Raw genomic sequence first — 26,746 nt, 5'->3', positions numbered from 1 at the left:
ATGATGGACCTTGAAAATGTGTCACACCTTGTCCCTCTGCCTCTAGTTTGTCAAGCCTCCAATCCAATCGGCAACCTGACTTATCTACTGTTCTAGTTTGCAAGCTGCCAGAATGTGATATACCAGAAATGGAATGGTTTTTAAAAGGCGAGTTTATTACGTTGCAAGTTTACAGCTCTAAGGCTGTGAAAATGTCCAAATAAAGGTACCAATAAGAAGTTACCTTCACTCAAGAAAAGCTGATGAAGTTCAGGGTTTCTCTATCAGCTGGGAGGGCACATGGTGACATCTGCTAGCTTTCTTTCTGGCTTCTTGTTTAATGAAGCTTCACCGGGGACGTTTTCCTTTTTCATCTCCAAAGGTCTCTCGCTGTGTGGCCTCTGTTGGTTCTGGTGGCTGTCAAATTTTTTCCAAAATAGTTTTCCCTGAAAAGGTTCCAGTAAGCAACCCCACCTTGAATGGGTGGAGACACATGCCCATGTTAGCCACCTAATCTAAAGCTACCACCCACAACTGGGTGAGTCACATCTCCATGGAAACAATCAAAAAGCTCCCACCCAGCAATACTGACTGAGGATTAAAGAACATGGCTTTTCTGGGTACATAATAGCTTCAAACCAGCATATCTAACTACAGTAAAAACCTTATCATGTCACTGCTCTGGTTAAAACTCTTCATTGGTTCCTGCTGCCCAGTCAGACAAAATTATTCGCTGTTCCCATAGTAGTTACATACCTACTATGTTATGTACCAGGGACTATGTTCGGTATTAGAATACAATGGTGAGCACGAAATGGCCCCTGCCTTTTAAGAAACTTATTGTTTAAGTGGGAAGGCAGATATGTAAATATATAATAATAATAAAACATGAGAAGACCTGTGATAGGAATATTCACAGAGCATTATAGGAGCATGAGACTGAGTTACCTGACAGCAGGAACCTGTCTTTGTAAACCTTGTATCTCCAACATCTTGTACCAGGTCACATTCAATATATAAATTTTTAAATACTTAACAGATTATCCTTTCTGACCCTCAGTTTCCTTCTAACATGACTCAAAGCTCACATATCATATGAATATAATCTATGGAATTTGTTTAGATCCTAATGTGAATAAACCAACCGTAGGCTGTTAATTTTTAGATGAGACAACCAAGTATATTTGAACACTGACTATATATTTGATGATGTTAAGGAATTATTGTTAGTGAGATATTTTAGTGTGACAATTGTACCGTGGTAGTGTTTTTAAAGAGTCCTTATCTTTTAGAGATATGTATGAAAATATTTACAAATGAAATATTGCCTGGTGTGCTGGTTTGAATGTATTACGTATCCCAGAAAAGCCATGTTTTAATCCTGACCCGATCTTGTGGGAGCAGCCATTTCTTTTAATCCTAACCCAGTACTGTAGTTTGGAAATTTGATTAGATTATCTCCAGAGAGATGTGAGCTGCCCAATTGTAGGTGTTACTTTTGATTAGATGGAGATATGACTCCACCCATTCCAGTGAGTCTTGATTAGTTTACTTGAATCCTTTAAAAGAGGAAACATTCTGAAGAGAGTCAGAAATGACAGAGCCAACAGAAACTTCACAGCAGAGCTGACACAGATGTGGGCGTGTGGAGAACAGAGACACAAATGTTTGGAGATGTTTGGAGATACTTGGAGCTCAGCAGACACTGCCATGAGATGTTAAGCAAGCCAGAACCTGGAGAGAGCAGAGGGAAGCCAAGAGATGAAAGCCAGCCCTGGAGAAGCAAAGTGAGGAACCCCGACAGGAACAGAAGCTAAAGGCATCAAAACCCAGGAGCACGGAACCAGCAGATGCCAGCCACACATGATTACCCAACTGACAGAGGTGTTCCTGACCCATCAGCCTTTATTGAGTGAAGGTAACCTCTTGTTGGTGCCTTAATTTGGACACTGTCAATTCCTCTGAATTGTAAACTCGTAACTTAATCAATTTCCCTTTTAAAAGTCATTCCAGTTCTAGTATATTGCATTCTGGCAGCTTGCAAACTAATACACCTGGGATATGGCTAAAATCATCCAATGATATCGGGTGGGGGAATGTGTGCAAGTGAAGCAGAAATGAGATTGGGCACACCTATGTTAATTTTGACGAAGCAATGTGACAGATAAAGTAAATGATGAAATTAATCTTTCAGGGTTTTGTGACAATTAAATGAAGCGATTATATAAACTGTCTGATATAGTGCCTGCTCTCTCTCAAAAAATGTTAGTTCTGCTTCTCTCCTCACCCCTTCTAACTCTCTGCATGGCTTCATAGAGGAGGAAACGGTAGGTATAGGAATTAGAAACCAAAATCCAAACAACTGGAAACATCCTCAGCATTGTTTCTTTCCTCTGCCTGATGATAGAGTAGCCAGAGCACAAGACAGCTCCAAAAACAGACCAGGATAGTAATGTCAGTGTTCCAATGCCAGTGGAACAAAGAGAAAGAAATCACAGCTTCAGTTTTTGTGGAGGAGAGAAAACTGACAGATATAAACAGACCCTTGGTTCCAACAGGCTGGTCTTTGCCTCTACTGCTCAAATCTATTCTACAATACCACCACCTGGTGGCTATCTAGCATCTCTTCACCTAGTTCCTGGATGCAGTTCTGAAAGCTCTGACTACACTGTGAAAATTCTGGAAAAGAAGAGCCCTTCACAGGGAAGTGCTCCCTGATCTGCTCAATGGTAATCATATTGTTCCTTATGCTCTATACTCAAGCTGTTATAGCCCCTCTCACAATTTTATAATTGTTCACTTGTCAGCATTCATTCATTCATTCACTGACTTGATAGCTAGATAATTAGGAAAATGCTCAATATAATCCTTTAGCTGGAAAATGCTTAGTATAGTCTTTAGTAGCTAGAAATGCTTATTATAATCATTTCACTAAAGCAGCTTTGATTCATTGTAAACCTAAAAGTTCTTGCTGGCAAGAATTTGCTGCAATTAATCTCAGCTGTTTACTCTCCATTCTTGGTGACATTAATGAGATCTTTCCCCAGTCCTGCTTGTAGGGATATAACCTAAAGCAGGATGAAACCCAAATGAAATATATATCAACACCTTCCTCCCTTTGACAGACAAGTTCAAAGAGCTGAATGGTTAACAGAGAGAGATGGGCCTACCAGATATACAGGATATGCTGACCAAACAAAATGAAGCAGGCAACCATGACTCAATTTCAATGAATCCTGTTACTTCTATCCAGGTCTTTTTTTTTTTCTTGCTTTCTTCTGGGCCTTTTCCATTCCTTTATCTGTTTGGACTATAAAAGTTAAAGTCACCTTTCTCACTGTGAACTGATCTTGGAAAGATTTTTTTCCCTCCAGTTTCTTGATGATGCATCTTCAATAAACTCACCTTCTCACCAAAGCAGAGAGACTTGCTTCTCTGTTTGATGCAGGATCAGGCAGGCATAACTATATAGGACCGTTGTATGATGGTAACATGCTCAAAAAAATTATAAGCACTTTCTCTAGGACAGACACTGAGTTAGGCATGGGAGACAAAATGGTGAACAAAGCTAGTTGAGCAGAGATATGTAAACAGAATTAAAACAGCCAACCTCCCCTCTACTATAAAAGTGACAGTATAATATTGAACAATTGTTGAGCACTTAATATGTGCCAGGGACTTGTCTAAGAACCTTACATATACATATATTAACTCATTTAACTCTTAGAACAGACCTATTAGATACGTACAGTTATTATTCCCATATTATATATAAAGCAACAAGGGTACAGGAAGGTTAGTTAAACTGCCCAAAGTCATACAGCAAGAAAATGCTAGAGCCCAGATTGAAACCTAGCTTGGGTCCAGAGCCCATGTTCCAGTTAAAAAAAACAAACAAACTACACCCCCCCCCCCCACACACACACACACCAGTCTAGTGTCTGCCTGATGGTCGAACATATAAAAACCTCAGACTGATTGTTTTGGTTTGCTAAAGGTGCCAGAACGCAATATTCCAGAGATGGATTGGCTTTTACAGAGCGGACTTATTAAGTTACAAGTTACAATTCTAAGGACATGGAAATGTCCAATTAAGGCATCAACAAGAGGATACCTTCACTGAAGAAGGGCTGATGGCAACCCGGTTCCTCTGCTACATGGGAAAGCACATGGTCTGCTGGCCCTTCTCTCCTGGGTTGGTTTCAAAAATGGCTCTCTCAGCTCCTGTGGTCATTCTGGATCCTACTGGGGCATTTTCTTTCTTCAAGCATCTGTGCTTTTCTCCAAAATGTCTCTCTCTTAAAGGACTCTGAGTAAGCAGAATAAGACCCATCTTGAATGAGCAGGGTCACATCTCCATGAAAACGACCAAATCAAAAGGTCCCCCCACATAATAGGTCTGTCCCCTCAAGACTGGCTCAAAAGAACATGGCTTTTCTGGGATACATAAGAGTTTCAAACCAGTACACCACCCAAACCTGAGGAGAGAATAGCTCTAGGAGGAGAATCTCCTCAAAGGAGGTTAAGCTGATGAAGAGCCTGGCTCCAACCTTCTGAATTTCAACTAGGCTATGAAAATTCTTTGTCTGATTACACCTCTGTTGTAGAACTGTACTCCCGACCCCCAGAATTAAATGCCCTCACTTTAATGTTGTCTCAAATATAGACAAAGCTACTCATATCAATCTTACTAACATGATGGGGACAGCATGGCATTTTCAAGAGGATGCTGTCAAACCCTAAAGGTTAACAGAACAGAAATAAATCAATTGTAGGGAGCATTCATAAATAGCTTCTATTATGACCATACCTACACAGTTTTCAGGCTTTATGTATTTGGTATCTGGATTTGTAGCTGGACTCATAAATTTACAATACGGAGGCCTTTGCAGAAGGCATCATGCCTTGCACTGGTAATATATTACCTCATTGAATCTTCTCACGAAAGCTTTGAGGTAGGTAGGCATAAACAGAGTAAGAGAGGTTAAGTTGCCTGGTATAATATAGCTAATAAGCAGAAGATAATTCGATTTGTGCTTAAGTAGTCTGACATCAGAACTTGCATTCTTGACCACTATGATATATAGCCCCCCTCCCCGCCCCCCATTTATTTTTCTGATCATTGCCTAGGCTCTGGCTTTCTCCAAGGAATAATAAGCCTGGGATTTATTCTTGCAGTGGCTCATTTGAGGGGAACTAATTACAGATAGCTCAGTGGCTTCTGTTGAATTTTTTTTAAACTTTTTTATTGTGAAATATAGCATATATACAAAAAAGCAATAAATTTCCAAGTACATTTTAACAAGTAGGTATAGAACAGATTTTAAAATTTGGTATGGGTTACAGTTCCATGATTTTTTGTTTTTTCTTCTAGCTGCTCCAAGACACTGGACACCAGTAGAAATATCAATATAAGGATTCAGCAGTCATACTCATTTGTTAAATCCTATACACTCTATTATACTCCTCCTTCTCTTTAATAACATATATACATAAAAGAAATACATATCAAAGTACATTGCAACAATTAGTTGTAGAACAGATTTCAGAGTTTGGTATGGGTTATAATTCCATAGTTTTAGGTTTTTCTTTCTAGCTGCTCGAAGGTACTGAATGCTAAAAGAAATATCAGTATAAGGATTCAGCACTCACAGTCATTTGTTGAACCCGACCTTCTCTGTATAATTCCACCACCAACTCAGATCTTTTTCCCACTGTTTAAGGATATTTAGGCTATACCCATTCTAATTTTTTCATGTTGGAAGGGGCTGGCGATAATATGGGATGGGGGACAGAACTCGTTGATGTTCTGGAGAGGCTGGCCCCTCTGCATTTCAGGACTTATCTGGTCCAGGGACCCATCTGGAGGTTGTAGGTTTTGGAGAGTTACCCTAGTGCATGGAACCTTTGTAGAATCTTATATAACGCCCTAGGTATTTTTTAGGATTGGCAGAAATGGTTTTGGTTGGGGGTTGACAAGTTACGATAGGTACTATTGTCTAACTGAAGCTTACATAAGAGTGACTTCCAGTGTAGCATTTCAACTCTATTTGAACTCTCTCAGCCACTGATACTTTATTTGCTACAATTCTTTTCCCCCTTTTGTTGTTGATCGCACAATGCCAGGGTCAGGCTCATCCCTGGGGGCCATTTCTGATGCTACCAGTGAGACTTTCATCCCTGGATGTCATTTCCCACATAGGGGGGAGGGCAATGATTTCACTTGCAGAGATGGACTTAGAGAGAGAAAGCCCATATCTGAGCAACAAAAGAGGATCTCTGGAGGTGACTCAGGCATACACATAGGTAGGCTAAGCTTCTCTGCCACATACATAAGCTTCATAAGAGCAAGCCTCAAGATCAAGGGCTTGAATTCACCTGGGACAGAACAGTCTCTTCAATAAATGGTGCCTAGAGAACTGGATATCCATATGCAAAAGAATGAAAGAGGACCCATATCTCAACCCTATACAAAAATTAACTCAATTTGGATCAAAGACCTAAACATTAGATCTAAGTCCAGAAAACTTTTAGAAGAAAATGTAGAGAAATATCTTATAAATCTTATAATAGGAGGTGGTTTCCTAGATCTTACACCCAAAGCATGAGCATTGAAGAAAGAAAGAAATGGGAACTCCTCAAAATTAAACACTTCTGGGCATCAAAAAACTTCATCAAGAAAGTAAAAAGACAGCCGACACATGGAAGGCAATATTTGAAAATGACGTATCAGATAAAGGTCTAGTATCCAGAATTTATAAAGAGATTGTTCAACTCAACAACAAAAAGACAGCCAATCCAATTATGAAATGGACAAAAGACTTGAACAGACACTTCTCAGAAGAGGAAATACAAATGGCCAAAGGCATGTGAAGAGATGCTCAACTTCCATGGTTGTTAGAGAAATGCACATCAAAACCACAATGAGGGGCGGGCCGCGGTGGCTCAGCGGGCAAGAGTGCTTGCCTGCCGTGCCGGAGGACCCCGGTTCGATTCCCGGCCCCAGCCCATGTAAAAAACAAACAAACAAACAAAATATAATAAAAACAAGAAAATGTTTAAAAATGTTTCCCTTTCTTCCTCCCTTCCTTCCTTCCTTCTCTGTCTTTCCTTCCTTTCCTCCCTCTCTCTTAAAAAAATAAAAAAAAATAAAAAAAAAAAAAAACCACAATGAGATATCATCTCACACCCACCAGAATGGCCATTATCAATAAAACAGAAAATGACAAGTGCTGGAGAGGATGTGGAGAAAAAGGCACACTCATCCACTGTTGTTGGGAATGTCAAATGGTACAACCGCTGTGGAAGGCACTTTGGCAGTTCCTCAAAATGCTGAATATAGAATTGCCATATGACCCAGCAATACCATTGCTAGGTATCTACTCAAAGGACATAAGTGCAAAGACACAGACTGACATTTGCACAGCAATGTTTATAGCAGCATTATTTACAAATGCAAAGAGATGGAAACAGCGAAAATGTCCATCAACAGATGAATGGCTAAACAAACTATGGTATATACATACGATGGAATATTATGCAGCCGTAAGACAGAATAAAGTTATAAAGTATGTAACAACATGGATGGACCTTAAGGACATTATGCTGAGTCAGATTAGCCAGAAATAAAAGGACAAATACTGTATGGTCTCACTGTTATGAACTGACATTAGTGAATAAACTTGGAATATTTTGTTGGTAACAGAGAACATCAGGAGATAGAAATAGGGTAAGATATTGGGAAATTGGAGCTGAAGGGATACAGATTGTGCAACAGGACTGAATATAAAAACTCAGAAATGGACAGCACAACACTACCTAAATGTAATACAATTATGTTAAAACACTAAATGAAGCTGAATATGAGAATGATAGAGGGAGGAGGGCTGGGGGCACAAATGAAATCAGAAAGAAAGATAGACAATAAAGATTGAGATGATATAATCTAGGAATGCCTAGAGTGTATAATGATAGTGACTAAATGTTCAAATTTTAAAAATGTTTTTGCATGAGGAAGAACAAAGGAATGTCATTACTGCAGGGTGCTGAAAATAGATGGTAATTAATACTTTAAAATTTCAACTTATCTGTGAGACTAAAGCAAAAAATGTTTATTTGGTATAAAATTTATATTTTGACTAGTGCATTTCCTAATATAACTTATGTAGACAGCTTAATTGAACACCATAAGTACATTGAACCTGGGGTAGGACATGAGATTTTGTTGGTTTGTCCAGAGTGATGCCCCAATGGATCCCAGAGTGATTTGATCAGTGAGTGGAAAAGTATTTACAAAGTACCCTTCGGGGAATGGTGAGAACAGGGGAAAATTCAACTTCCCCAAATTGAATTCTTGATATTCTCACAAGCAGTGTGGGCAATGAAAGGCTGAGCCCCCAGTCTTGGGGTTTAGTCATATGAAAAACTTAACCCCACAAAGGATAGGTCAAGCCTACTTATAATTATGCCTAAGAGTCTCCCCCAAGAGAGCCTCTTTTGTTGCTCAGATGTGGCCTCTCTCCAGCCAACACAACAAGCAAACTCACCACCCTCCCCATCTACATGGGACATGACTCCCAGGGGTGTGGACCTTCCTGGCAATGTGGGACAGAAATCCTCGAATGAGCTGAGACTCAGCATCAAGGGATTGAGAAAAACCCTAGAATGAGCGAGACTCAGCATCAATGGATTGAGAAAACCTTCTCGACCAAAAGGGGAAGAGTGAAATGAGACAAAGTGCAATGGCTGAGAGATTCCAAACAGAGTCAAGAGGTTATCCTGGAGGTTATTCTTACGCATTAAGTAGATATCACCTTGTTATTCAAGATGTAATGGAGAGGCTGGAGGGAACTGTCTGAAAGTGTAGAGCTGTGTTCCAGTAGCCATGTTTCTTGATGATGATTGTATAATGATATAGCTTTCACAATGTGACTGTGTGATTGTGAAAATCTTGTGTCTGATGCTCCTTTTATCTACCTTATCAAAAAAACGAGTAGAACATATGGAATAAAAATAAATAATAGGAGGAACAAATGTTAAAATAAATTTAGTTTGAAATACTAGTGATAAATGAAAGCCAGGGGTAAGAGGTATGGTATGTTTAATTTTTTCTTCTGTTTTTATTTTATTTCTTTTTCTGAATAGATGCAAATGTTCCAAGAAATGATCATATGATGAATATGCAACTATGTGATGATATTTTGAATTACTGATTATATATGTAGAACAGAATGATCAAAAGAGGAATGTTTGCATTTGTTACGTGTTTTTGGTATTTAAAAAAATAAAATAAAAATGGACAAAGGATTTGGACGACATTTCTCTAAAGAAAATATATAAATAGCCAAGTAAATGAAAGATGTTTTATTAGTCATTAGGAAAATGCAAATCAAAACCACAATAAGATATTGGCTCATACCCACTAGGATAGCTATAATTAAAAAGAAAAGAACAAGTGTTGGTGAGGATGCAAAGAAATGGGAAACCTCATAAATTGCTGACGGAAATGTAAAATAGCACAACCTCCTACAAAACAGTTTAAGAGTTCCTCAAAAAGTTACCATCTGATCTAGCAATTCTGCTACTAGGTATACATTCAAGAGAAATGAATATATATCCACCAAAAAACTTGAACATGAGTGCTCATTGCCCCATTAGTCATAATGTAGCAAGCAGGCTTTAAAGCAGGCAGGCCTCTCTTTCCGGTTCTTCTTTTGGTTTAGCTGCCTTCCCTGTGGAAACTCCCCAAACCCCCTCTCCTGACCTTCAGGAATGGGTAAAACTGCAGGCAAGCGAGATAAGACACATTCCTGGAATAGAAACCCCCTCTCCTAACCTTCAGAAATGGGTGAAACTGCAGGTAAGTGAGATTAAGACACCAGGGATGTGGACCCCCCCCCCCCCCCGCAACAGCTCATCTGCTTCCGTAACCTGTTTTGTGCCTTAAACTAACCAATTGTTTTTCCTTTAATATTGCTGGTGGCCATATTAAGCTTACCTTATCTCTAGCATGTAATACAGTCTATAAAATCTAAGGTTGCCATTTGTTTGGGGATCAGACTTTCAGAGGCTACTTGGCTGAGCCCAATGGCCATAGAAAATAAAACCTGCTACCTGAAACTATGGATCCTTAGTCTTGGCCTGTCCTAATTTTGTGGAACATTCCTGGAGGCCTGTGGCCTCGTTCCTGGTTTTCACACTACAATAATAGCCAAAAAGTTGAAACAACCAAAATGTCCATCAATGAATGAATAAATATAGATTTATTATTTATTACAATGAAATATTATTTAGCCATAAAAAGGAGTGAAGTACTAATACATGCTACCACATGGATGAACCATGAAAATATTAAGTGATAAAAGCCTGTCACAAAAGACCACATAGTGTATATAGTACCTTCACAGAGACAAAAAGTAGATTAGTGGTTGCCTAGAGCTAGCGGGAGATGACAAATGACTGCTAATGGGTTTGGGGTTTCTTTCTGGGGGATGGAAGTGGTTTATAATAGGGTTGTGGCGATAGATACCCAACTCTGATTATATTAAAGATAAGTGAATTATATATACTCTAAAAAGGTGAATTTTATGGTATGTGGTTTATATTTCAATCAAGCTGTTATTAAAAAAAAAATCTGGCAGACCTTCACATGCAAGCAGCAATGTCTAAAGACTAATGGGTATGGGTGGACTAAGAAGAAAACAATCTCGATCTTACGGCCCAATAAGGGGAGGAGTCTGAGTCACTAAAAAAGCCTTGCCTTCCCTGTAAGAGGGGCAATGCTATTCAGGAAGCTAACCCAACAATTCTTTCACTGCGCTAATTCCGTTCTATCCATTTGTAACTGAGGTTTGTTATTAGCAAAAGATGAAAAGGACCAAGGTAAAAATCCTGAATATACTCTACTAGATATAATTCCTTATGTCCTCAAGTCTGTCCACAATGTTTTGCTTGCATAACTCCTATTTATTTCAGATGTGGGTTGCCACTGATGCCTCCACCCCTCTGGTGGTTCCAACAAAGCATATACACAAGAGTGTCTGTTTTAATTCTTTTAATAATGACAGATATCTAGCATTTGAACAGCACTTACTGTTTGCCAAACACCATCCTAAGTGCTTTAACCACATTCATTCTGCAAATCTCCCTCCCCTGAGAACTCTCAACAGATAAGGAAACTCATCACAGAGAAGTAAGGCAACTTGCTTAGAGTCTAGAGCCTAGATTCCAATCTAGGCAATCTTGCCCCACAGTTTGTGCTCTTAACCTGAGCAAGCTCCCTAACCCATCAGATGGAGGGTTTCTATTAAACCATATGGGGGAATATGGCTTAGGACTGAAGCCAAAATGGGGCTTCCTACTTCCCAATCCCTCCACCAAAGATTTTAAGTCTTAGTAACCATACCTTTAGGCACCAGAGGGAATAATTTTCCTATGTAAATTTGTTGAAACCATTTTTGCTCTGGGGGTGGGAGTCAGGAAGATGTAAGGATGCAGTAGAGCTAAAGAAAGGATACCTTCTTCATACCTCAGAGTGCAGAGGCAAGAAAAAATAAAACACCATCATGCCAGAGGAGAAAGATGACAGGGCAGGGGCTCTCCTTAGTGAGGCTTGAGGTAGAAGTTACCAGGGTGATGATCACAGGCCAGTGAGTGCAGGGGCCAGTAGGGGCTACAGTTTGTCCACCCGATTATTTGTTCATTTTCCAGCCACACCCACGACTCCATAATGGGTTTGTTACTGTGACAGAAGGACCCTAGCCACACTGCTCACTTGTGACGCCAGACAGCAAAGCCAATTAAAAACAACCACAGTAATGAGGTCTGCTTTTGTCTTGCTTTTCTTTCCATTTAAAAAAAAAATTTTTTTTTAAACATGGGCAGGCACCGGGAATCGAACCCGGGTCCTCTGGCATTCTTGCCTGCTGAGCCACTGTGGCCCTTTTCTTTCCATTTTAATGAAATGCCAATTTCCCAAGAATGTTTTTACATGAAATGAAGAAATTTCACCTCCAGCACATGGCATTTTCCTTTTATCAGACATTAGTGCACAAGCTCAATGGAAATTGCCTTGAGGTCCTCAGAACTGTAACTAGAGAAAGAGAGGTGCTTCAAGAAAGCGATGGGAAAATAGAAGAAAAACCTGGGGTTTTTTCACTTTGTTTTTCTGCATTCATGTACCTAGACAATTTTGTAAGAGATAAGAACCGAATGATCAGTAGATGATATGCATGCCCCTAAAAGTTTGCTGTTATTGTTGTTATCATCCAGGTGATCTAGAAGGCTTCAGAAAGAGTGGCATGACTTTAGGTCTTGAGAGTTGGGTAGGATTTGGGTATGTGTGTATGGCTAGGGTAGTTTCCAAGGCAGAATACACAAAAAGAATAAACAATTGCAGGAAAGTGATGATCAAGTCTCCTCTGGTGGAGCAAAAAGTAGTTCAGTGTGGCTAGAACACACTGACAGAGATGGCCAAATTCACATTTATACAATGAAAGAAGAGACTGAGACATTTTGTACTTCTTTCTATAACCGTGAGGTCAATACTCAAAATTTATAGCCAGTATCTTTTAGTGCTCACTAATTAAAGGATTCCAAGTACTAAGATTTCTATTCTTATGGCTAGAATGAGTTATCCAGCAAGAACTACTTATGTGTATAAAAAAATAAAATGTGGACACATTTGAAAACTTTAAAAATGAACCAGATTCTGCCAGATTAAAAGAATGAAACTCACATATATGTCACTGGAATAATAATGTTTTTTTTTCTCCAACCTCATACGCTGATGACAGAAAGGCAAGCAAACACCCTTTACACTAAGTCCTGTTACAAAGTTAGACTGAAGAGCTAAGTCTTCACAGACTCGACCCTAATACCATCACTATGCAAATATCTAAAGTAAAGTATACTGAGGCAAGCATTCATATAACCACAGCAAAATAGAAATTATTTTTTATGAATAACTCAAGAGAATAGACTGAAAATGATTAGAGTGAGTTTCTCAAAGGATTGTCACAATAGGCAAATATCCTTTTAAATTTTGCTATCCATTAGTTTGCTATCAGTTTGATATTAATATTATTAATCTTATAAAAATACCTACTTCTGCTAGTTTTCATCAAGATGTTCAGTTAAAGAAATAATTAAATAGTTCAAGATCTTACTTTAAAAAGAGGTGCAATTATCTACAAAATGTTTGTTTAGCATAGTAGGTCAGTTTTCTTTCTACTTGTCCTTTTTCTGTTCACAGACTTCAAACTTCTGGTCTCTGGGACCCCTCTCTCAGCAGGAGCAAAGCTAAGTACTTTGCTAATAGCTGGTATTCCCTCTACCAACTACTTTCCTTTTACTCCACTCCTTTTAGGTTAACCTAACTTCACACCTCTGTTCCAGATACATTTGCTTCCTAATAAACTAACCTAACACTTATTGGCATAAAATAATAATTTTATTTTAATCTTGGATTCTGAGGTTCAGGAATTGAGGCAGGGATGTCTCGTCTCTGCTCCAAGATGTCAGGGACCTCAGGTGGTAAGACAATCATCTAGAAGTAACTTCAGTTACAGGTCTGTTGATTGATGTCAGCTGCTAGTTGGAACCTCAGCTGGGGCTGGTGATCAGAGGACATATAAGCGACCTTACCTATAGTACCTATTATATTCAAGCAGCTAGTTATTTACCACAGAACTCACAGCCCAATTGTTTTTCTGTTGAGTCATCACTAAAAAAATAGGTAATATTTCCTAATTTCCAGTAATAAATTGTTCGAAGTTAAAAAAAAAGCAGTTGTGACAATCTAATTGACACAAAAATTAGGATGAGGCAGAATTGAGATGTTGTGGCAGGTGTTTTTTTTCTCCACCTTAAATTAATTCCCCCCACCCTCCATCCGGAAGAAGAAATAATCAGTTTATACACTCTATTATTTCTGAACAGAGAATCAAAAATCCCATTGTGCCAGAGCTTAACTTGAAGCCTTCCTTTGGGGATTGGCCTAAATATTCTCCTGGAGGGTGGCAGTCCACAGTTCATCAACCTCCCCACGCAATGCATTTCAGGAGCCCAAAAAAGGACAGCACACATTTTTCAGAAATGTCACAAACCATTCTAGACCCCTGTCGATTGGACAGTCTTTCCCCAGTCTCCTTACAAAACAAAACAAACGAAATCCTGAAACCAAACATGCTGATACAAATGAACTGGCCTTTGGCTATTAGGAGTCTTTGCAGGGGCCACTAAAGACATGGAAGCTGAGGTCTGAAGTCAAGAAGCCTTGGGCCAGAAGAGCTAACCCACCCAAGCAGGTAGAGGGGATGAGTTTGCACGGAAGGCAGAGGATGGGCCTTCCACCTTGTTGCAGTGGAAGAGTTATGCTGCCTCAGGCCTTGGAGAGGGTGAAGCACATTCCTTGGGGTTTGGGGAGAGCCTGGCTGCCACCACATGAAGGGGCTGAGTATGTACCCCGAAGATGGCAGAGAGCATCCCTGATGCTTGGAGTCAAGAAAAAGGTGGTCTCCCCAGTGTCCACCAAGGTTGTATTCAGAGAGAGAAAGGCCTCTATGTTGGTCTTTGGAAAGGGTGGGATAGACACTTTCTAAAGCCCCAAAGATAAATGACTCTCAGACTTTGAAATCTAATGGACTTTGCCCTGCAGGTTTTTGAAACTGCTTGGGTCTTGTGACCCCTATGTTCCTTCCCCCCTATGGAAATGGGTATATGTATCCTATGAATGTTCCTCCTTTGTATGTTGGCAGCAAATAACTTGTTTTGAGTTTTTATTGGTCCAGAGCCAGAGGAGAATTTTGCCTTAGAACAGACCACGCCTGTCATTAACTTTGATAGGAGTTTGTACGTTTCTAACTTTGTATTTCATGTATACTGCTACTAAAATCATTTAAGGTTCTCTGATATTGTTATGGAATGAATGTATTTTGTATACGGGGAACACATGTCTTTTTTAGGGTCCAGAGGGTGGAACGTGCTGGTTTGAAAGGATGTATGGACCCTAGAAAAGCCATGTTTTAATCAAAATCCCATTTCATAAAGGCAGAATAAACCCTATTCAATACTGTATGTTTGAAACTGTAATTAGATCATCTCCCTGGAGATGTGATGTATTCAAGAGTGGTTGTTAAACTGGATTAGAGGACAACATATCTCCACCCATTTGGATGGGTCTTGATTGGTTTCTGAAGTCCTATAAAAGAGGAAACATTTTGGAGACTGAGAGATTCAGAGAGAGCAGAGAACGCTGCAGCACCATGAAGCAGAGAGTCCAATCAAAGATAAAGAAGGAAGACGCCTCCCGGGGAGCTTCATGAAACAGGAAGCTAGGAGAAGAAGCTAGCAGATGAACGCTGTGTTCGCCATGTGCCCTTCAAGATGAGAGAGGAATCCTGACCATGTTCACCATGTGCCTTTCCAAATGAGAGAGAAACTGTGACTGTGTTCACCATGTGCCTTTCCAGATGAGAGAGAAACTCTGAACTTCGTTGGCCTTCTTAAATCAAGGTATCTTTCCTTGGATGCCTTAGATTGGACGTTTCTATAGACTTGTTTTAACTGGGACATTTTCTCGGCTTTAGAACTATAATCTAGCAACCTATTAAATTCCCCTTTTTAAAACCCATTCCGTTTCTGGTATATTGCATTCTGGCAGCTAGCAAACTAGAACACTAGGACAGCCAGTACCTGGATGTTTCTAGGACCTAATAACACTCACATTGCAAGGTAAACTAGTGATCAAAGTATCAGCTCAAAGCATTCAGAAGCTTTAAAAGATTGCTTAGTATTCCTGGTGGGTGCACAATTAAGCCTTGAATTTTGGTTTGCTAGAAAATCAAAGAATGGGCACAAAAGCGTTTCAAATGCTAGAGAGCTTGTTGAGTTCTGTATTGTAACCCTACCCAGAGCCTGCAGCTCCACTTGCAAGGAGAGGCCTTGCTCTAGGCCAGGCTAACTCTCCCACACAGGTCCTCAAAGTGCCATTGTGATGGGCAAATGCTCTCACCAGGAATAAATCACTTTAGTCCTTAAGTGCTTCTCAGTTCTCCAGGTAGTTACACCGGAGTGAAACAGAGAGGGTACATGCTTGGGAGAAATTTGCAGTTTCCCCCTGCTTTTAATCTTCAAGATATATGACAAATCACCACACCAAAGAAACCTTACAGACCCCACCCCCCCACCCCCGAATGAGTTTGGCCGCCCCCAGTATAATACCTGACATCTCTATATCCTGGTACTGTTATTGCCTCTCTCTGAATGCTGATAGCAATTGACCAACTGTAAATATGTACGAGGAAGGCTGTTTAATTCCTCTCCTCATCCAGAAACTGTAGCGTGGTACCTGCACAGAGCAGATACTTGATAATGTGTTCAAGAAAATCAATCAACACACCAAAAGCAGAATCTGAAACCAAGAATTCCAGATCATCCAAAATAAAATCACCCTGTATAGCTGCAAATCAGATGTGCTGGTGTCCGGCCTACAACACATTTTTGCCCTGCAGAGTTTTATCTTCTTCCGCGGCCTCTGGCAAGGACCCCGTCTGTCCCCAACCCCAAATAACCATAAGATTTGCACACCTCAACGTCAACACACATGCGCACGCGCTCACGGCAGTTGCACGCCTCTTTAATACTATACTGACGCCATCAATTCTCGCCACCGGTCCTCACGTCTCTCTGTTCCCACTTCTCACCCCTCTCTCACTTCCGTTCCCCTTCCGCAGCGAAAGGACAGGCAGAACATGCCTAACTTACAGTTCTTTGCTCTCAGCCGATAAAAAATGCTACAAACCTCAGCCTTGTCCCTCAGCCGACAGCCCCTGCCCTGTGGCCACGGAGAGAAGTGGAGGTGGCCAGAACTCTGCCTGCTCTAGTCGCCCTCACCTTAGGACCGGCTGTAATAGAGAGACGCACAAGACATTTCCCAGGCGCCCCTGGGGCGACTTACAAAGGAGTTCCCACAATCCTCTTTTCGGTCCATCCGCAGCAGAATCAAAGCCTTTGCATCCATGTTGCTGTGGCGGATTGATGCCCTCTAGCAGACGGAGAGTTTGGTTAAGAGATCCTGGTTATTCTGTTACCATACAAACGTCGTGGATTCTTCTGCCTGAAGCGCTCAAAAAATAATTCCTGAGACACTGGGATTTCAAAGAGAGAAAGAATTCGTTACTACATGTATAGCAGAAAAACAGACAGCCTAACAGCCCAAAATCTGTCTCCCTGCCCAAAGGAGATTCGAGGTTTTTAGGGATTCTAGCAAAAGGAGATGAGGTCATTTTAGTTAGTCAATTCAAGGCAGAAGTTCAGAACAGAAAAGAAAAATTGTTAAACATTGTTAACATAAATTAACATAAACTGAAAGGAAAGGAGGCAGAGCTATCTAGCTTTCAATGGCAGAGTTTAGCAGATGATTTACAAATGTAAGGGACTGAGGCTAGTTAATGACTGTTTTCCTCACCATCAGGGCCTACTAAGAAAATGACCAGATAAAGAACATGACAGTTTATAGTCACAAAAGCACCAGACAAGAGATAAGGGCTTTTATAATACTTTCAGATGTACAAACAGCTTAATTACAGTTCAGGGCTTCCAGGTACCCTCCCCTGTCCATCCCAAAATCCCAAAAGCAAAAGGAATATTTATATAATGATTCAGTAATCAAAATCATCCCTTAAATCCTGATTTCTCAGTTACAGTTCTCTCCACAAACCTATGTAGTTAAGCAAATCTCTGCCCCACCACCCTTGGAAACTGCAACAGGCCACCCCCCCCCCCATCAAGTGTTAGCCTCATTTTTCCTGAATATTTTTAAATAGAAAATGATAGATCTGAAGAATTGCATGTAAATTAGAACCTAATGTTTAAGTAGGCTGTCAACATAAGGACAAAATATTTAGTGGGTGTTTTAGTTTCCTAAAACTGCTGGTATGTAATACACTAGAGATGGACTGGCTTTTATAAAGGGGATTTATTCAGTTACAAATTTACAGTTCTTTCCCTGTCATGTGGGAAGGCACAGGGCGACGTCTAATGACCTTCCTCCCAGCTTCTGGGTTCAAACGGAGAACCTCGGTTCAAAAGATTTTTCATGGGGCAATTCCTTTCAGCATATCCAAAGTCTGGTCTGAGCCACTGAGCTCTCTTTTAACCTCTCCTTTAAGCTTCTGGCTATTTAAATTAAAAGGCTCCGGCTAATTAAATTAAATGTCAGTCATTGCAGAAGGCAATCCCCTTAGCCAACCTCAGATGGAATCAGCAATAGATGAATTTCATGGGCTTATGATTTAAGTCCACAGCAACAGAACTGGGCACCATCACCTAGCCAACTTGATACCTGACCCTAATTGTTACAGCAGGCTAATAACGACAAAACAAAGATATCCGTTGAAGTTATTTCCCAGAATTGTCACATCTGGTACAAGACTTAAAATGCCATGCCTGTTCTCTTAGTCATAGTCAGCTATTGACCCTTTCCCCAATTTGTAAGTTGACTTGCAAGCTTATCAATAATTTTAAAATAGGAACTTACTTGCTAGGTGAACAGACTGTAATGATAACTTTATGCTGCTGGACCAATCCAAACTCTCAATTTTCAATAACAAATCTAGGCTTAGATAAGAAGAGACTATATTCAGAAGAAATGTTATTCTAATAGGGAGAATGTCCTGATCTCAGAAATCTGCAAGCATCTCAATTTAAAAAAATTTTTTTTATTTATGAAAACAAACAATACACTTTGAACCAACAAAAATGGATATCTTAGCTGGCTTAACCATAGGCATATCTAAATAATATATCCATATAATCATTTTAAAGCCTGTGTTTGCTCAGTAAGTTTCATAAACCAATTTGAAATGGAGGCAACAAGGAAAAAATCTACATATTTAGATAGCAAACTTCTTACATTCTAAGTATTAAACACTAACTTGGATACCATTGTATCAGCTGTCAAAACTGTAAATGTTCTCAAAATATCAAGCAGAAAGTTCTTATAAATATCAGCATTACTATAATAATGATCTATGTTACTAAATATTTTCCTTATTTCAGGAAAATATGAAGATACATATAGTTTTACAATTGACACATGAGAATCTTAACCACCGAAAATGGATATCTTAGTTAGCTTATCCATAGGCAAATTAAAAAAAAAAAAATCTAAGTAATCATTTGTTGGTCGCGGATGAGACGAGGTCACATGCTTGCTGCAGAGATATAGCAAAGCTGTCTCTGGGAATAGGCATCCGATGTCCTGAAAAGACTAAAGTGTTGCAAAGCTGCTTGAGTCTAGGGCAGAAGGAGGCCTTGGAAAAGTGTAACTTTTTGACTCCTCAGGTCACAAGGAAGCAGATGGTTCAGCTAGTGTTTCCTCCTCCCCCGTACTTTAGTTACATTTCTGACTTTCTTTACCTAGCAGCCCCATAAAATAAACAGTGCTGTACCTCTTGGGGTCTCTGAGTCTCCATCTCAGCTCAGAGTCCCACCTGGTCCCAGCTTTAACTATATCTTTGTCTCTTGTGTTTCTTTCTCAATTCCCAGTCGCTTCCCTTCAGTCCTAACACTGAGCCGAGCTGGTCGCGGCAATCATTGTAAAGCCTGTTTGTGCAATGTAAGAAACAAACTTTATGCTTAGCTTTCACAAAGATGACACAGGCAGGGAAAGGGGAGGGCCTTTGACACAAACTTAGAACTGGTGCCAAATCCTTAAGGACCAGGGTCATTTAAAATGTAAAACATAATCAAAGGGGGAAACCGGCGGGAAGTTCAAATTAGTTAGATTTCCCGGATAGGCTGTAACCTCTGGAGTATCCAATCACCAGAGAAACAGGGGAGGAACTGTGGGTCAGGCACAGGTGCCAGCCACCATTTTGTGTTCACCTAGGAGCCTGTTCTTGCAAGATCATGAATAAATTCTTTTCTCCTCCACATTGGATGAGCATTTGTTCTCCTTCAGGTACAGCATTCTTTCTAACAACAATATGTTTCATAAGGCAATTTAAAATTAAAGCAACGAAGGAAAAAATGTATAAATACAAATATCAGTTACTTGAATTGTAAATATTAAACAGTATATTAAATACCATTTGATTATTGAAACTGTGTGCTTTCTCAAAATATGAAGTGAGAAGTTATTACAAATATCAATTTTGCTATAGTAGTGAGGTTTGTTACTAAATATTTTCAAATTTTTGATTTGAGGAATTTATTTTATCTACCATTACTATAACTGCCAATAGTTTTATTTTAAGTTGTAAAATATAATGTATATATACAAAAAAAGGGGGGAAAAGCACCAATTTTCAAAGTATACCTCAACAAACAGAACAATTCCCAGAGTTTGTCATGGGCTACCATGCCCTAAACTCTGGCAGAAGCATCTCAAATTTAAATAGAAAAGGCTTTTTTTTTTTTAATAGGTTGGGAGGGATAGGGGTGAAATTAAGCAGAGACTTTTAAGGATAAATGGGCAAGCAAGTGTAAATGACCAGCACGGACAGGTCTGGCAGAAAAAGCTTCTGGCCGTGGTCAACTGATTCTCAGAAGGTGCTGATAAGGGGACAAATTCCACTTTTTAAATGCTTTCTCAGGCTTAGGGCAAGCAGAATTCAAGACTCTGTAGGATTATTGTAAAGCCTGGATACATCCTAGAATAGATTAAGCAGATAATCAAAAAGTATTGGCAAAGTTCCTTGAGGGATGGGAGAAAGAATATGGAACTATTAAACCTTACCATCAGGGAATTCCCTGATATTGTGTCAAACTTTACAGACACCTACATCAACAGGCCATGCCCTCGCTCATGAGGCTCTCTCTTGTGAAGCTTATCTTGGTAATGGAGAAACTTAGACTACCTATAAGCATGCCTAAGAGTTCTGGAGGACCTCTATTATTGCTCTGATGTGGCCCCACTCTCTCTAAGCCCAACTCTGCAAGTGAAATCATTACCCTCCCCCCTATGTGGGACATGGCATCCAGGGGTGAAAGTCTCCCGGGTGACGTGGGAGATGACTCCCAGGGATGAATCCAGACCTGGCACTATAGGATCAACAATTCCATCCGGACCAAAAGGGGGAAAAGGAATGTAACTAATAAAGTACCAGTGGCAGAGAGAGTCCACATAGAGTTGAGAGGCTACTCTGGAGGTCACTCTTACACAAGGTTCAGTTAGACATTGCTACCTATTGTAACTTGCCACACCCCACCTAAAACCATTCCTGCCAATCCTAAAGAACACGTAGGGCAAAATATAAGATTCCACAAGGGTTCCATGCACTAGAGTAACTTTCCAGAAACCTACAACCTCCAGATGGGTCCCTGGTCCAGATAAGTCCTGAAACCTAGAGGGCCCAGCCTCTCCAGAACAACAGATAATTCCATCTCCCTACCCCATATTGGTGACAGACCCTTCCAATATGAAAAATTTAGAATGGGCATAGCCCAAATACCCTAAAGAGAGGGATAGAAGGATCAAAGGTGATGCTGGAGTTATACAGTGAAGATAAGATTTAACAAATGAATATGAATGCTGAATCATTAAATTGATATCTCTTTTAATCTCCAGTATCTTAGAGCAGCTAGAAATGAAAACCTAAAATTGTGGAATTGTAACCCATGTCAAATTCTGAAATATGTTCTACAACTAATTGTGGGGCTGTGCACCGAAATGTATTGCTTTTTTGTATATATGTTATTTTTCACAAAAAAAGAAGGAAAAAAAGAGTCGATTGTGATGATAAGAAAGCATTTAAGCATTCTAGCCTCCTATATTCTGGAGCAGCTAAACAGAAATATATGAGAGGACCGTATGGTAGCCCATGACAAACTCTGGGATCTGTCTTGTAACCACTTGTTGAAGAGTGCTTTGAAAACTATTGATTTTTTATTTTTTTGCTTTGTGTATATATATATATATATATATATATATATATATATATATATATTATACTATACAATTAAAAAGTTTAGAAAAGAAAAAAAAAGAGTCTGTTGGGAAGAGAGAAACCTGACTGAAGTTTAATAGAGACAAAGCAGAGAGTTATAAGTGGACAATTGTGAACACTTGATCAGTCCTCACTATTGTTTAAGGCAGACAAAAACTTGTCCTTAAATACTATTAGGGATGGAGTAAGAGTCATTGTGAGGGTGAGGTTGGTCCAAGCAGTTTTCGGGATGGGCTGGCTGTCATGTTCTTGTTGGCCCTGCAGGGCTAGCTTTATTATCTGTTGTGTGTGCTGTTGAAATGACAGCTGCTGGAGAATCTTAGAGCTCTTTAGCAAGAAGTCTACCTAAGAATATAATAAAAAGAACAATTATTGAAGGTTGAATAAGGGAGTAAAACCAAGATTTGAGGTTTAGAGGGAACCAGGTGAAAAGTTCCGGGACATTAGGCCCAAAGTGTCCTTAGATGGTAGAGCGTGGATGGCAGAGGTGAGCCAACGAATTTCCCTGTTTGCAGTTTGAATATTTTTTTGTGAAGGCATAGACAGCAGAGAGGTTTTGGGGAACATATGCACAGCAGTTGCCTCTGAATACTGCCAGAATCATGTCCAAAACCATAAGATTGTAGGGGACCACTCAGTGGAATTTCTGTGGTTCTCTGGCAATGTTGGTAGCTTTGGTAAGATTGTCTGCTGTCCTGCTTATTTCCCAGAGCAGAACATGAGAAAAGCAGGAGTTATGGTGAACTTTCTGAGTGGTTCACAAAGCAGCAACTCCAGGCATGAAGGTTGCCCATACGGGATCTGCTACAGCAGTCATCTTTTGGGTGTTCTCCCAATCTCTTGTCCTTTTGTTCTAAAACTTCTTGAGAAACTGGAGAGATAGGAAGCTCACAGCCTCCTTTTGGGGCTGGGATTCTGCACATAACCTTGTAGTTGTAACATTTTTTGTTGACTTTTTTTGATCATCCAGTGCCTGGAAAACTTAAATCAGAGGTAGTAGAGTAGCTAAGGTGAGAAAAGAAGGCAGTCTATTAAAGATTATCTAAAAAAGCTAGATAACAGGAACCAGTCCAATTAGCAGTCAGATAACAATAAATACCACTGCCATAAATAAAGGATCCAGTCCAATCAGCAGGCAGATAACAATAGGTACCACTGCCATAAATTAAATATGTTTCATTAGGGGCTATTCAGAGTTGGTGACAATCTGTCATGTAGATTTTCATCTTGGAGTTTATATGAGCATTTTGTTTTGTTTGGTTTTGGGTTTTTTTGGCATATATTATTTTCCATCTGTATGACTTTGGTCGCTGCAATAATAACCAAAAATTCCCTTAGCAAGATTGACAAAAAGAAGAAGAGAGAGGATGCAAATAAATAAGATCAGAAATGGAAGAGGAGACATAACTACTGACCTCACAGAAATAAAGGAGGTAATAACAGGATACTATGAACAACTTTACGCTAATAAATACAACAATTTAGAGGAAATGGACGGGTTCCTGGAAAGACATGAACAACCAACTTTGACTCAAGAAGACATAGATGACCTCAACAAACCAATCACAAGTAAAGAAATTGAATTAGTCATTCAAAAGCTTCCTAAAAAGAAAAGTCCAGGACCAGATGGCTTCACATGTGAATTCTACCAAACGTTCCAGAAAGAATTAGTACCAATTCTCTTCAAACTCTTCAAAAAAATCGAAGTGGAGGGAAAACTACCTAATTCATTCTATGAAGCCAACATCACCCTCATACCAAAACCAGGCAAAGATATTACAAAAAAAGAAACCTACAGACCAATCTCTCTGATGAATACAGATGCAAAAATCCTCAATAAAATTCTAGCAAATCGTATCCAACAACACATTAAAAGAATTATACATCATGACCAAGTAGGATTCATCCCAGGTATGCAAGGATGGTTCAACATAAGAAAATCAATTAATGTAATACACCATATCAACAAATCAAAGCAGAAAAATCACATGATCATCTCAATTGATGCAGAGAAGGCATTCGACAAGATTCAACATCCTTTCCTGTTGAAAACACTTCAAAAGACAGGAATACAAGGGAACTTCCTTAAAATGATAGAGGGAATATATGAAAAACCCACAGCTAATATCATCCTCAATGGGGAAAAATTGAAAACTTTCCCCCTAAGATCAGGAACAAGACAAGGATGTCCACTCTCACCACTATTATTCAACATTGTGTTGGAGGTTCTAGCCAGAGCAATTAGACAAGAAAAAGAAATACAAGGCATCAAAATTGGAAAGGAAGAAGTAAAACTATCACTGTTTGCAGACGATATGATACTATACGTCGAAAACCCGGAAAAATCCACAACAAAACTACTAGAGCTAATAAATGAGTACAGCAAAGTAGCAGGTTACAAGATGAACATTCAAAAATCTGTAGCATTTCTATACACTAGTAATGAACAAGCTGAGGGGGAAATCAAGAAACGAATCCCATTTACAATTGCAACTAAAAGAATAAAATACCTAGGAATAAATTTAACTAAAGAGACAAAAAACCTATATAAAGAAAACTACAAAAAACTGCTAAAAGAAATCACAGAAGACCTAAATAGATGGAAGGGCATACCGTGTTCATGGATTGGAAGACTAAATGTAGTTAAGATGTCAATCCTACCTAAATTGATTTACAGATTCAATGCAATACCAATCAAAATCCCAACAACTTATTTTTCAGAAATAGAAAAACCAATAAGCAAATTTATCTGGAAGGGCAGGGTGCCCCGAAATGCTAAAAACATCTTGAGGAAAAAAAATGAAGCTGGAGGTCTCGCGCTGCCTGACTTTAAGGCATATTATGAAGCCACAGTGGTCCAAACAGCATGGTATTGGCATAAAGATAGATATATCGACCAATGGAATCGAATAGAGTGCTCAGATATAGACCCTCTCATCTATGGACATTTGATCTTTGATAAGGCAGTCAAGCCAACTCACCTGGGACAGAACAGTCTCTTCAATAAATGGTGCCTAGAGAACTGGATATCCATATGCAAAAGAATGAAAGAAGACCCATCTCTCACACCCTATACAAAAGTTAACTCAAAATGGATCAAAGATCTAAACATTAGGTCTAAGACCATAAAACAGTTAGAGGAAAATGTTGGGAGATATCTTATGGATCTTACAACTGGAGGCGGTTTTATGGACCTTAAACCTAAAGCAAGAGCACTGAAGAAGGAAATAAATAAATGGGAACTCCTCAAAATTAAACACTTTTGTGCATCAAAGAACTTCATCAAGAAAGTAGAAAGACAGCCTTCACAATGGGAGACAATATTTGGAAATGATATATCAGATAAAGGTCTAGTATCCAGAATTTATAAAGAGATTGTTCATCTCAACAACAAAAAGACAGCCAACCCAATTACAAAATGGGAAAAAGACTTGAACAGACACCTCTCAGAAGAGGAAATACGGATGGCCAAGAGGCACATGAAGAGATGCTCAATGTCCCTGGCCATTAGAGAAATGCAAATCAAAACCACAATGAGATATCATCTCACACCCACCAGAATGGCCATTATCAACAAAACAGAAAATGACAAGTGCTGGAGAGGATGCGGAGAAAGAGGCACACTTATCCACTGTTGGTGGGAATGTCAAAGGGTGCAACCACTGTGGAAGGGAGTTTGGCAGTTCCTCAAAAAGCTGAATATAGAATTGCCATACGACCCAGCAATACCATTGCTAGGTATCTACTCAAAGGATTTAAGGACAAAGACACAAACGGACATTTGCACACCAATGTTTATAGCAGCATTATTTACAATTGCAAAGAGATGGAAACAGCCAAAATCTCCATCAACAGAAGAGTGGCTAAACAAACTGTGGTATATACATACGATGGAATATTATGCAGCTTTAAGACAAGATAAACTTATGAACCATGTAATAACATGGATGGACCTAGAGAATATTATGCTGAGTGAATCCAGCCAAAAACTAAAGGACAAATACTGTATGGTCCCACTGATGTGAACGGACATTCGAGAATAAACTTGAAATATGTCATTGGTAACAGAGTTCAGCAGGAGTTAGAAACAGGGTAAGACAATGGGTAATTGAAGCTGAAGGGATACAGACTGTGCAACAGGACTAGATACAAAAACTCAAAAATGGACAGCACAATAATACCTAATTGTAAAGTAATCATGTTAAAACACTGAATGAAGCTGCATCTGAGCTATAGGTTTTTGTTTGGTTTTGTTTTGTTTTGTTTTGATTTTACTATTATTACTTTTATTTTTTTCTCTATATTAACATTCTATATCTTTTTCGGTTATGTTGCTAGTTCTTCTAAACCAATGCAAATGTACTAAGAAATGATGATCATGCATCTATGTGATGATGTTAAGAATTAATGATTGCATGTGTAGAATGGTATGATCTCTAAATGTTGGGTTAATTTCTTTTTTTTCCGTTAATTAAAAAAAAAAAAAAAAAAGAGAAGGGATAATTGGAGATGAAGGGATACAGACTGTACAACGGGACTGAATATAAAAACTCAGAAATGGACAGCACAATACTACCCAATTGTAATGCAATTATGTTAAAACACTGAATGAAGCTGCATGTGAGGTATAGGTTTTTTGTTTTTGTTTTTTTTGTTTTTTTTTCTTTCTATTATTGTTTTAATTCTTATTCTGTTGTCTTTTTATTTCTTTTTCTAAATTGATGCAAATGTACTAAGAAATGATGAATATGCAACTATGTGATATTATTATTACTGATTGTACATGTAGATTGGAATGATTTCTAATTGTTTTGTTA

General features: G+C 39.2%; 1 protein-coding gene across 2 annotated transcripts in view; it reads right to left on the bottom strand.

Moving 5' to 3' along the window:
• The window catches only part of SLC25A53 (solute carrier family 25 member 53), a 60,135-nt gene extending 43,023 nt beyond the window's left edge, over positions 1–17,112 (bottom strand). Inside the window, exon 1 of one of the 2 annotated variants that reach the window (XM_077146886.1) lies at positions 16,937–17,112. The gene's annotated coding sequence lies outside the window, so the exon portion shown is untranslated. Of the gene's footprint in view, positions 1–16,780; positions 16,867–16,936 lie in introns of those variants that run through there. The other variant, XM_077146885.1, reaches the window with a different exon arrangement.
• Positions 17,113–26,746: the final 9,634 nt, after the last annotated feature.

This window comes from Tamandua tetradactyla, chromosome X (genome assembly GCF_023851605.1).
Source record: "Tamandua tetradactyla isolate mTamTet1 chromosome X, mTamTet1.pri, whole genome shotgun sequence".
NCBI classification, from domain to species: Eukaryota; Metazoa; Chordata; class Mammalia; order Pilosa; family Myrmecophagidae; genus Tamandua; species Tamandua tetradactyla.
The sequence above is the reverse complement of the archived record's forward strand: the minus strand, read 5'-3'. Positions and strand labels throughout refer to the sequence as shown.